Source organism: Halichoerus grypus, chromosome 12 (genome assembly GCF_964656455.1).
Source record: "Halichoerus grypus chromosome 12, mHalGry1.hap1.1, whole genome shotgun sequence".
NCBI classification, from domain to species: Eukaryota; Metazoa; Chordata; class Mammalia; order Carnivora; family Phocidae; genus Halichoerus; species Halichoerus grypus.
The window spans coordinates 3,877,935-3,890,291 of NC_135723.1; the positions used below are offsets into that span (position 1 = coordinate 3,877,935).

Below are 12,357 nucleotides of genomic sequence, written 5' to 3' on the forward strand. Positions count from 1 at the left end.
GTTCTGGGCATCACATTTTAAGAGGGTATTTGACAAGAGTGCGTTCCCAGGGACAGTGGGCTTACCAGTGATGGCTCGAGAGGGCGGCTGGATGAGGCAGTTGAGTTGGAAGCAAGCTGACTCTGGATTCATGATCACGTCTTCAAGAGTTTGAGTCCTTTCCCTGAAGGAGGGACCTTCGGCGGTGTCTGTGTGGCCCCAGGGCGTGGTGCTAGGACTCAAGGTCAGAGCCACAGATTGGCTCAGAAGGATGGGAGCATTTCCCTGACCTGAGCATTTCGGAGAAGGTGGTCAGCTCGAGAGGTGGTCAGCTCGTCACTGCAGGGGTTACTGGCCCAAGCTGGAGGCCCTGCGATGCGGGCTTGGTAGGTGGCAGATGGTGACACAGCTGTTGTTAGTGTCCGGGGGGAATCTTTGGGAGGGTCAGTTAGGACTGGCAGGAATGGAGTCGGGGTGGGGAAGGGAGGCAAGTAGAGAGGCCGGCGGCCCTCGAGGGGCTGTGGGGTGAAGCGAGCCTGCTGAGGAGCCGGTGGGCGCCTGGCGTCCATCAGGAGATCAGGGCGGCTCCTGTCCAGGCTGCAGTATATGCTCGTGGACAGGGGAGCGCACTGCCCAAGTCACCTCTCATGGAGTCAGTGCTATTCAGTGGAAGGCTTAACTGTGGGGTGCTCAAATATTTGGTTACCTTAAATATCCAAGATACCGTGTGTGGTCTCTTGCCAAGCACGATAAGAAACAACATTTTGGCACTCGATAGGGGATCTGTGTTTGGATATTTCCAAAAGATGGGAAGATGTGATTTCAATCTCTGAGGAAGTTCTAGTCCTTGAAACTTGGTAAAGGTTTCAAACCTACAGAAAACCTGAAATGCTTGTACAATGAACAGGTGTAGACCCTTCACTACATTTACCTTTCGTGAACATTTTGCCATTTTTGCTTTATCTCTTTTGGTCTCTGTTTTTGTCCCCACTGTTCCCCATCTCTGTATATAATCCAACTCCATCAGCACTTTTCTTTTTTTGTTCCTTCCCATCATACACCCTGGAGACCTTCTATTTATATCACCACCAGCAGGAAGCCTACCGAGTACAGTTCAAGATTTTTCTTTGCAGGTCTGTTTGTGCTTAGGATTTATCCCAGTTAGGGTACAGAGTCAGTGGACTCTGTTTAGAAATTATCTGGATTAATTCTTTTTTACCATCCCCATGACATTGATATTATAACTGAAAGTTTGTACCTCTTAATCCCCTTCATCTGTCTCTCCCCTCTCCCACTCCCTCCCCTGTGGTGGTCACCGGTTTGTTCTTGAATTAATTCCTTATTGGTGTGCGTATGCTAAAATTTTAAGGATTCTTACTTTGATAGACAGCATGAGATGGAATAGGGCAGGATTTGGGGAATGGCATACTAGAGATTCTTAGAAGGAGCATAAATATGTTTTTGAAAACCAGATTCAAGAAGGATTACAGATTCAAGAAGGATTTGTATTAAAAGGTTTTGATTCAGGGGCTCGTGGGTGGCTCAGTCGTTAAGCGTCTGCCTTTGGCTCAGGTCATGATCCCGGGGTCCTGGGATTGAGCCCTGCGTTGGGCTCCCTGCTCAGCAGAGAGTCTGCTTCTCCCTCCCCCAGTCCCCCTGCTTGGGTTCTCTCTCACTGTGTGTCTCTCTCTCTGTCAAATAAAAAAAAAAAGATTTTGATCCAGTTATGTCAAAACATCAACAACTTCTTATTTTCAGGAGTACCAAGTAGAAAGAAGTTTAAATGAGCCAGATAGAAAGGCTTTCTGCCATCTATAGTATTCTGACTTTGACAGGTTAAATGGTGCTTGGAATTCTTGGAATTCTTACCTAAAGATTGGCTTGAAAAATGAGAAGAGTTTCTTTTTTTTTTTTTTAATTTTTTTATTGTTATGTTAATCCCCATACATTACATCATTAGTTTTAGATATAGTGTTCCATGATTCATTGTTTGTGCATAACACCCAGTGCTCCATGCAGAACGTGCCCTCCTCAATACCCATCACCAGGCTAACCCATCCTCCCACCCCCCTCCCCTCTAGAACCCTCAGTTTGTTTTTCAGAGTCCATCGTCTCTCATGGTTCATCTCCCCCTCCGATTTCCCCCCCTTCATTCTTCCCCTCCTGCTACATTCTTCTTCTTCTTTTTTTCTTTCTTAACATATATTGCATTATTTGTTTCAGAGGTACAGATCTGAGATTCAACAGTCTTGCACAATTCACAGCGCTTACCAGAGCACATACCCTCCCCAGTGTCCATCACCCAGCCACCCCATCCCTCCCACCCCACCCCCCACTCCAGCAACCCTCAGTTTGTTATGAGAAGAGTTTCTATTGAACTTAAATACTCTGTAATAATTCACTGAGATTAGTGAATAGTTTATGGTTGTCCATCTTTGCCACCCACATACACAAAACTGTTGTCACGAGAAAATATTACACGTGAACTCAAAGATTATAGGACATCAAAAACAATGCCTTAGACAAAATTAGATGCTAGGATAGACATAGCTTGGATGGAATATGAAGGTTTTAAGTCCCGATCTCAGGAAACAGGCCTTTACTCTGCATACTCTAATGTCTTCACCCGTAGCATTAACTACTTCCTTCTCCCAACAAAGGGAAAATTACAGATCAGTTGCAAGCTGCCAAAGTCAATTGCGTCAAAGGGGCAAAAGTTTGAAACGGAGAATGCATGGGATATAAATAAATGATCACAAATCAAGTACAACTTAATAAAATCACTTTGGTGACTTGTATACCTCAATCTCCCAAGGATTTTCTTTTTAAGTCTTTTTTTTTTTTTTAAGATTTTTTATTTATTTGCGAGAGAGACAGTGAGAGACAGAGAGCATGAGAGGGAGGAGGGTCAGAGGGAGAAGCAGACTCCCCAATGAGCAGGGAGCCTGATGTGGGACTCGATCCCGGGACTCCAGGATCATGACCCGAGCCGAAGGCAGTCGCTTAACCAACTGAGCCACCCAGGCGCCCTCCCAAGGATTTTCTTTTGATAAAATGGCTTGTGTGGCACTGTTGGTTTTTTCTTTTCTTTCTCCCAGTGATACAAACAGCAAATGTTATTTATATGGACTTTCAGGATTTCAGATTTGCCCTGGAGACAGGGGCACCTCAGAGGTGAGGTTCACAGCACTCCTTCCACTTAAGCCTCTTAGTCTCAGAACACTTGTGACGTTAAAGATCAGGAGCCTCTGTTCTGCACGTGTGGACGCTCTTCCTTCATGCATGTGAGCGGGGCTGACCTTGACTCTGGGCCTTGTTAGAATCAGCTCTGATTCTCTAAAGGGGAATAGCATACCCAAGGTGGTATGAGGTACTTTGAGAGCACTAAGGCCCTGAGTGTAAAGATTGTACATCTCACTGCAGTATTGTTGCCCTTAACAATACAGTTGACCCTTGAATGACATGGGTTTAAACTGTGTGGGTCCACTTATATGCAGATTTTTTCCCCAATAAATACAAGACAGTCCTATAAATGTATTTTTGCTTCCTCATGACTTTCTTAACATTTTCTCTTCTCTAGCTTACTTTCTTGGAGAAGTACAGAATATAACACATACAGCATACAAAATATGTGTTAATCAATTCTTTGTGTTATCGTTAAGGCTTCTGGTCAACTGGAGGCTGTGAGTAGTTAAGTTTTTGGGGAGTCAAAAGTTATACACAGATTTTTGACTGTGCAGAGGTCAGTTCCCTAAACCTGTACATTGTTCCAGGGTCGACTAGTTATTTGCAGCTTTATTTCCCCAAGAAAATAAATATTTTTTTGGAGAAGAAAATGAAAACTTTTATAAAATTTGTAAGAAAAATACTGAGACTTCAAATTATTAGAAGCACTTTCATGAAAAATATGTGAGAGACACTGACTAAGAATTAGAGGATTTTTTTTCTCCCGTGTATCTCATAGAGTAGGATAAAATCATAATTAAACCACGTGTAGTGAGTTGGACAGAACTGAATGGTGTGTGTGAGAGAGAGAGAGAGAGAGAGATTCATATCAAGATCCTTCTCACAAGGAAAAACCTACTCTCATTTGGCCTCACCATTGAATCTTTCCAAAATCTTTACCAAAGAAATAACACCAATCTTTTGGAAATGCTTGGTTGCTATTTAAAAATGACATGATTTTTGTCCATTAAAAATATAAGGAAACTACAAATATCAGAATTAATCCTTGATACAGAGTTGTTGTACGAGGTCAATATGTAAAAACCAGCCATGTTTCTATATACCAGCGACCAGTAGAAGTGAATTAAAAACGAATCTTTCGGGCGCCTGGGTGGCTCAGTCGTTGGGCGTCTGCCTTCAGCTCAGGTCATGATCCCAGGGTCCTGGGATCGAGCCCCGCATCGGGCTCCCTGCTCAGCGGGGGTCTGCTTCTCCCTCTCCCACTCCCCCTGCTTGTGTTCCTGCTCTCGCTATCTCTCTCTGTCAAATAAATAAATAAAATCTTTAAAAAAAAAAAAAAAACTAATCTTTCATGTAGTATATATATACAATAGAATATTACTCAGCCATCAAAAAAATGAAATCTTGCCATTTGCAACGATGTGGAACTAGAGGGTATTATGCTAAGTGAAATAAGTCAATCAGGGAAAGACAATTATCATATGATTTCACTCCTATGTGGAATTTAAGAAACAAAACAGAGTAGATCATAGCGGAAGGGGGGGGAATAAAAAAGATGAAATCAGAGAGGGAGACAAACCATAAGAGGCTCTTTTTTAAATAAAGATTTTATTTATTTATTTGTTAGAAAGAGAGCACAAGCAGGGGGAGCTGCAGAGGGAGAGGGAGACTCCCCACTGAGCAAAGAGCCCAATGTGGGACTCGATCCCAGGACCCTAAGCCGAAGGCAGACACTTAACCAACTGAGCCACCCAGGTGTCGCAGGAGACTCTTAATCATAGGAAACAAACTGAGGGTCGCTGGGGGGGGGGGAGTGGGGGATAGGGTAACTGGGTGATGGACATTAAGGAAGGCACATGATGTAATGAGGACTGGGTGTTTTATGTAAGACTGATGAATCACTGAACACTACCTCTGAAACTAGTAATACACTATATGTTAATTAATTGAATTTAAATTAAAAAATAAAAAGGAGAAACAAAAGATAAAAAAATTAAAAAATAAAAACTAATCTTTCAAGTAACATCATACATATTAAATACTTAGAAGTAAATCTAACAAAATTTGGCATGATTGCCACATTTAAAAATCTTAAAGCTTTATTGAGAGAAATTAAAGAAGTCTTAAGTAAATGAAAGAATATAGCATGTTCATCGTGGGAAGACTCAATAATGTGAAAAATGTCAGTCTTCCTCAAAGGAAGCTCTTGTTTCAGCACAATTCCAGTAAAAAAGGCAAAAAACAAAACAACAAAAATGATGTTGTGTATGTGTGTACATATGTGGATATTACCAAACTGATTCTAAAATCCACATGGAAATATAAAAGTTAAAAACTAGCCAGTGCGGGCGCCTGGGTGGCTCAGTCATTAAGCGTCTGCCTTCGGCTCAGGTCATGGTCCCAGGGTCCTGGGATCGAGCCCCACATCGGGCTCCCTGCTCAGCGGGAAGCCTGCTTCTCCCTCTCCCACTCCCCCTGCTTGTGTTCCCTCTCTCGCTGTGTCTCTATGTCAACTAAATAAATAAAATCTTAAAAAAAGACAAACAAACTAGCCAGTGAAATGCTGAAGGAGAACAACAAAGCTGGAAAATGTATGAAAGTAAATAACATACTGTGATATTGTCTCGAAGATAAAAAGACTGACAACCGGGAGCAGAATAGAATCAGAAAAGACACCGACATAAAGATCACTAGATGTACGATTAAGCTGGGCTGCAGTACAGTGGGCTGGGGTAGGGGGGACCTCTCCCATTAATGGTGCTAGGTGAGATTGGTTATAAGATAGAAGCTACCTTGTCTTCTACCTCACACTGTACAAAAAAATCAATTCCAGATAGCATTTAAATATGAAAGTTAAACTAATAATGCTTTTAGAGGAAAACATAGGAGACCACTGTTATGATTTTGAGTAGGCAAAGATTAATTTAAAAGGACACTAAAAACATCAACCATGATGAAAGGAATTGATAAATGGGACTTTGTTAAAATTAAGAACCTCTGTTCATCAAACAACACTCATTAAGCCAGGGCAAAGAAGCCCATATATATAGGAAAAAATGCAACACATAAATCTGATAAATGACTAAACAACTCCAACACATAAAAAGGAAGCTGAGAGATAAAAAAGAGAGAAAACCATAATGCGGATTCCCAACTCTCTTTGGGCCTGAGTGTCCTTCTCCTGTTCCACTGATCAGAGAGACACATCTTCTCAGTGAGATTTGAGTACTGCCACTCCCACTACTTCCAGGGCCTATTCTTGGTACAAAGACATGAGAGAAAGAAAATTGGATTTCCTGTTTTAATGAAATTAAATTAGAATTACTCTAAAGTAGATTGCGATAAATCGAGATGCATATTTTAATTCTTAGAACAGTAATTAAAATCAACAAAAGAATTAAACATGGCACACTAAAAATACTTATCTAACTTAAAAAAGGTAGTCAGAGAGGAAGAGAAGATTAAAACCCAGGAAACTTGCAGAAAACAAATAAAAATGTATATGAACTTAATAACACAGCCCCAAAATACCTAACGTAAAAATTGACACAATTCAAAGGAGAAATAGAAACTTCAAATAATTGTAGTTAGAAATTTCAACAAACCATCCAATAATTCATAGAAAAACTAGACAGAAAATTAGCAAGGCTATAGAAGACTTGAATGACACTCAAGTAACTTGAGCTGACATACATGTGAAAAATAGTACCAAACCACTGAGGAATTCTTTACAAGTACAGGTGGACATTCTCTAGGGCAGACCATTTGTCAGGACATAAAACAAGTCTTACTGTATTAATATAAAAGACAATTACATAAAGTATGTTCTTTGAGCACAACAGAATTCAACAGAATTAAACAAGCACTATAAACAAAAAAACTTATGATACTTAACAAAAACTGTATGTCCACAAAATTGAGAACATGTGTCCACCTAAAGATGTGTATGTAAATGTTCATAGCAGTATTATCCTTAATAACCAAAAAAAAAAAAAAAAGAAAGTGGAAATACTCCAAATGTGCATTAACTGGTAAATGGATAAACAACATGTGGTATAACCACACGATGGAATATAATTCACCAATAAAAAATGAGTAATGATATGTGCAACAACAAAGGAATGAACCTCAAAAACTCACTCTAAATGAAAGAAGCCAATCACAAAAGACAACCGGCTGTATGATTCTATTTTTTTGGAAGGTCTAGAGTAGTCAAATTTACATAGGGAGAAAGCCCCTCACTGGTGGCCTAGCCCTGGGGTCAGAGAGGGAATTCTCTGCAAATGGCCATGAGGGGATTTTTGAGGTGATGGAATATTTATAAGTTGGGTTGTTATGATAGTTACACAATTAAATAAATTTACTAAAATTATTAAATTGTGTACTTACAATGGGTGAGTTTTGTGCTATTTAAAATATACCTCAATAATGCCGCTAGAAGTACTGACAATCTCTTAAAAAGATTAACAAAGTTGGGGTGCCTGGGTGGCTCAGTTAGTTAAGCATCTGACTTAGGCTCGGGTCATGATCTCAGAGTCCTGGGATCGAGCACCACGTTGGGTTCTGCACTCAGGGGGCAGTCTGCTTCTCCCTCTCCCGCTGCCCCTCCCCCTGCTTGTGTGCACACTCTCTCTCTCTCTCTCTCTCAAATAAATAAATAAAATCTTTGATAAAAAAAAAAAGACAGTGTAATTTTTGTAATTTTCCTTGACTCACGCCTAAGACTAGTCTGAATACATATCCTTTCATCTTTCCTCAGAGACTGCCTTTTCAAATCCTGGTCTGGTGCCCTTGATAACTATGAAATATTCTAATTCAGCCTGTTGAAGCTGAGACCCTTCTAAGTATATACTGTTATTGACCTTTAGGAGCTAGGAAGTTGTAAAGAATAACGGACGTACAAACCCAACCGAGGTGGATGGCTTCTCGTAGACTTCCGTGCTCTAGATCCCCTGTACCTGGAATGGAAGTCAAGCTCCCCACGCTACCCCCTGTTGAGTTATTCTTCACTTGCACTGTGGATACCTTTCTGCCTCCTTCAACTGCACACTTCTAGTCATTCTAGACTCTTCCTTTTTATGATTCAACTTCCCAGGACCTGGGGCTGCGAGTGCAGGGACAATGAGGGTCGCCAGGTGCTTACAGGTCTCATGCAGGTAGGTACTATGCTCATGTGGCAGCCCAGATTTCAGGATGCACCTTTCACCCAGATGCAGCTCAACCCTGGTGAGCATCAGAATTGCTTCCAGGACTAATTGAAACACAGACCTGGTTCACACCCCTGCTGGAGTTTCTAACCTGGAAGGTTTGGCCTGGGGCCTGAAAATTTGCATTTTTAAAATTTTAAGATTTTTATTTATTTTTTTTTTAAAGATTTTATTTATTTATTTGACAGAGAGAGAGATAGCGAGAGAGGGAATACAAGCAGTGGGGAGTGGGAGAGGGAGAAGCAGGCTTCCTACTGAGCAGGGAGCCCGATGCAGGGCTTGATCCCAGGACTCTGGGATCATGACCTGAGCCGAAGGCAGACGCTTAACGACTGAGCCACCCAGGCACCCCAAAATTTTAAGATTTTTAGAATTTATTTATTTGTTAGAGAGAGAGAGAGCACAAGCAGGGGGAGCAGCAGGCAGAGGGAGAAGCCGTCCCCCTGCTGAGCAAGGAGCCCGATGTGGGACTCAATCCCTAGACCCTAGGATCATGACCTGAGCCGAAGGCAGACGCTTAACTGACTGAGCCACCCAGGCATCCCCGCGTGTTTTTTTTTTTAAAGTAAGCTTTATGCCCAGCGTGGGGCTTGAACTCCACCCGGAGAGCAAGAGCGGCACGCTCCTGCTGTCGGTGTGGGGACCACACCTGGAGACTCATCGATCTCAGGCAGGCATTTTCTCATTGTCCTCCTAGCCAAGTGTAAGAAGAGAAGCACACACAGGAGCTGCGAGGCTTTAGACATGCATGAGGTCATTCAGAGATTTGGATGCATTTCCAAATGCCTTATTTTATACTTGGTGTTTCTCTAGAGATTTTAGAATTTAGAGAAATATAATATAATATACCATGTAATAATATTTTAGAAATTGAAATATCAGGGCAGAGAGAAGATGACTTGCATGGCCAGTCAAAAACGTTGCTCATGATTTGTGCTCTCTGTCACCCTACGCACCTAGTATGACAGGTGGGTGGCAGATTTGACTCCAAGCTTCCTAGAAGCCAAAGCAAGAGTGGGAAATGTAATAAACACGATCTGCAAAGAGAAATATACCACAATTTTGCTTTTCAGCAGATATACTTCCTAGTCAACAGTTTGCCTAGGAATAACATAAATGAATTTTTTACAAATGTGAAAGTTTTAGGGGCGCCTGGCTGGCTCAGTGAGAAGAGCGTGTGACTCTTGATCTCGGTGTCATGAGTTTGAGGCCCACTTTGGGTGTAGAGATTACTTAAAAAAAAGTTTTTAAAAAAGAAAAGATAATGTAAAAGTTTTATTCAACTTCTGTTAGCATTTCCCAACATAGATCAAGAGCTCAACTCCAGAGTGCTAACACGTTTCTTCTCCATTGTCTTCTGTTTTACTTACATTTTGGTGTTGTGGGAATAGTGATTCAGGTGGCATCCCATTAATGCTCATAAAGCCCAGTGAGCATCAGTCATTTGTTCTTTCTTTTTAAAGATTTTATTTATTTATTTTAGAGAGAGAGAAAGAGGAGGGGGGAGCCGAGAGAATCTCAAGCAGACTCCTCGCTGTGTGCGAGCAGCGGACGTGGGGTTCGATCTCATGACCCTGAGATCATGACCTGAACAGGAACCAAGAGTGGGACGTTTAACCGACTGAACCACCCAGGCGTCCTTAATCATTTGTTCTTTAGAGAAGCTCTTGTATGTCCCCTGGTGTTCCTCCTCACTCCCCTAACTAGCACCAGTTTTGAGGTTGCACATTCCAAGTTTAGATCCTCAGGGTCATCAGAGAAGCTTGGATGACTCTCAGGTCTTCTCCTTTCTGATTAGTTAGCTAAAGAGCAGGGATGAGTAGAGTGTGAAATCTTAAATTCAGGAGCTTCATTTGTTTTCATCTCCTCCTGAAATCTTCCCATTAGCAGCTCTTCTTTGTAAATTTGTCAGCAGCTTAAAAGGACACTTTTGTTTTCAAACATGGGGACAGAATCCAATTCGTAAGATGAGTAAATCAAGTGAGACCCAGACTGCCTTGAAGTGGTTGCTACCTGATGATGATGAAGAACTTCTTTTCTGAGTTAAACTTCTAGACAGAAGGTGTATGACAGTGGCTTTTTTTTTTTTTTTTTTTTTGTATGTTTCCTAAAGTCAAGTGTATTTAGCCGTGAATTGCAGGCAAGTGGGGACTCCGGTCACAAACTCGTGGCCACCAAGCTTGGCCATTTCCATTTTATACTGTGGCTTTGATTTCACTGAGGACCAGACCAGGAGTCTCTCTTTTGTCTCCCCTCTTTGTGAAGACCGTGTTCAACTGTCCTCACCCGGTAAACCTTCTCTGGCCTGCTTCTTAAGACAAGCTCATGGCCCTGTTGATTCTTCTCAGAAGCCAGAGCCCTAATCACCTTGTTTTCCGATGCAGGAACTGGGAAGACACCATAATTAAACATGTTCTTTTGTTGAACATTGGGCACTTTTTTTTTTTTAGATTATTAGAGAGGAGTGTGTGTGCACGCACTTGTGTGCTCATACAAGTGCGTGCGCACGTATGTGTTGCTTTTAGAAAACACTGAGGCATGTCTTTATTTTACGGCAGATACAAAGATGAGTCAAGTGATGGTGCCTGGCCTTAATGAGCTCATAGTGTAGAGGGGACGTAGTCCTGTAAATAACTTGGTATCTGCTACTTTGCTGGAATTTATGATGACAGCAGTGAGGAACATAGGGGGAAATCCTGAGTAAGAGGGCGGTAAACGTTACCCTGTGTATGGCCTTTATTTGTTTTTGAATCATGTCATTTGGATGCATTCCCAGCAGTGAGATGATTAGGTCAACGGGTTGGGACATTTTTATGATTTGGATACATATTGTCATGTCGTTTTGCAGAAGGGTGTGCACGTTTGTAAAGCTCCTGATTTTATGATAAATTTGCTAAACTTTCATTCCCCGCCCCCGGCCCCTGCAATGTATTCTACTTTGGTGACTTCTTAGTGAAATAACTTTGAGCAGGACCTCAAGCGTCCTTGACATCAGTGCTGTACAAATGAATTCTTGGAGTGCCCTGTAACACAAGGTGTGGGGACTAAGAGTTTAATCAAGTAACTTGATTTCTCTGCATCCTTTTTGTATCTGTGTAGCGGACATCCGGCCACATCTGTGGATATCTTGTAACAGCGAAGCCACAGGGTGGGTTTACAAGTGTTTCATTCATTCGATCCACAGATACTGACTGACCCTCACTATCTGCTATAGGAGATGAGTTGGCAGATGCGAAGAGTTCTAGAAACAGATCCCGTGAGGGAACCGGGACCCACCCCCCTGCCCCTGCTCCTCCAGAGCTGAGAAGCGCAGGGAAGAGGAGGGAGGAGCACCCTGCGGGCTCTGGAAGCAGGAGGAACCAGGAGGGTCACCGGGGGCAGGGCCCATGCAGGACTGAAAGGGCTGGGAGAGTCCCGCAAGCCTGGAGGTAGGAGGGAGTGGGGGCCTGCAAGGATGGGCACACACAAGCTCACCAAGGACCTTTATGCCCGGCGAGAGGTCAGCTTCAATCCTAAGGCAGTGAGGAGCCCCACAAGGGGCTTTAGGATAGAAGTGGCACAAATCTATTTGAACCGCAGCGGTCACTCTGGGTGTGGGGCTCAGACCCCTGGGAAGAGCAGGCTGTAGGCTCTGTTGGAAGACAACGTCTTTGCAGATGCCCTTGTGCGGCATTTTGCGCTGTCAAATTAGACTAAATTCCTTGAAGAAGTAGTGCGGAAACCCCTGGCTTTGGAGCTCAGCAGATGTGACTTTCCAGCTGAGTCCCTGTCACCTTGTTTAATTCAGCTTCTTTGGCTTCTTCACCTGCAAACGGGGATGATCTGTGGGCGCCCTGCCGGCTTAGCATGAGGGTCAAACACATCAATACCTTCTGCTGAATCAAGACTCAAAGACTATTTTCTCCCTCCTTTGTCCTCCTGGAGCTCCATCCAGGTGGGCTTCTTAAAAGTGATGCCCGGCACCAGATTTTCTTGCGAGGAGCCC

General features: G+C 42.6%; 1 protein-coding gene across 1 annotated transcript in view; it reads left to right on the forward strand.

Annotated features, from left to right (window-relative positions):
• The window catches only part of VWC2 (von Willebrand factor C domain containing 2), a 110,111-nt gene that overhangs the window by 22,100 nt on the left and 75,654 nt on the right, over positions 1 to 12,357 (forward strand). The window lies entirely within an intron of this gene.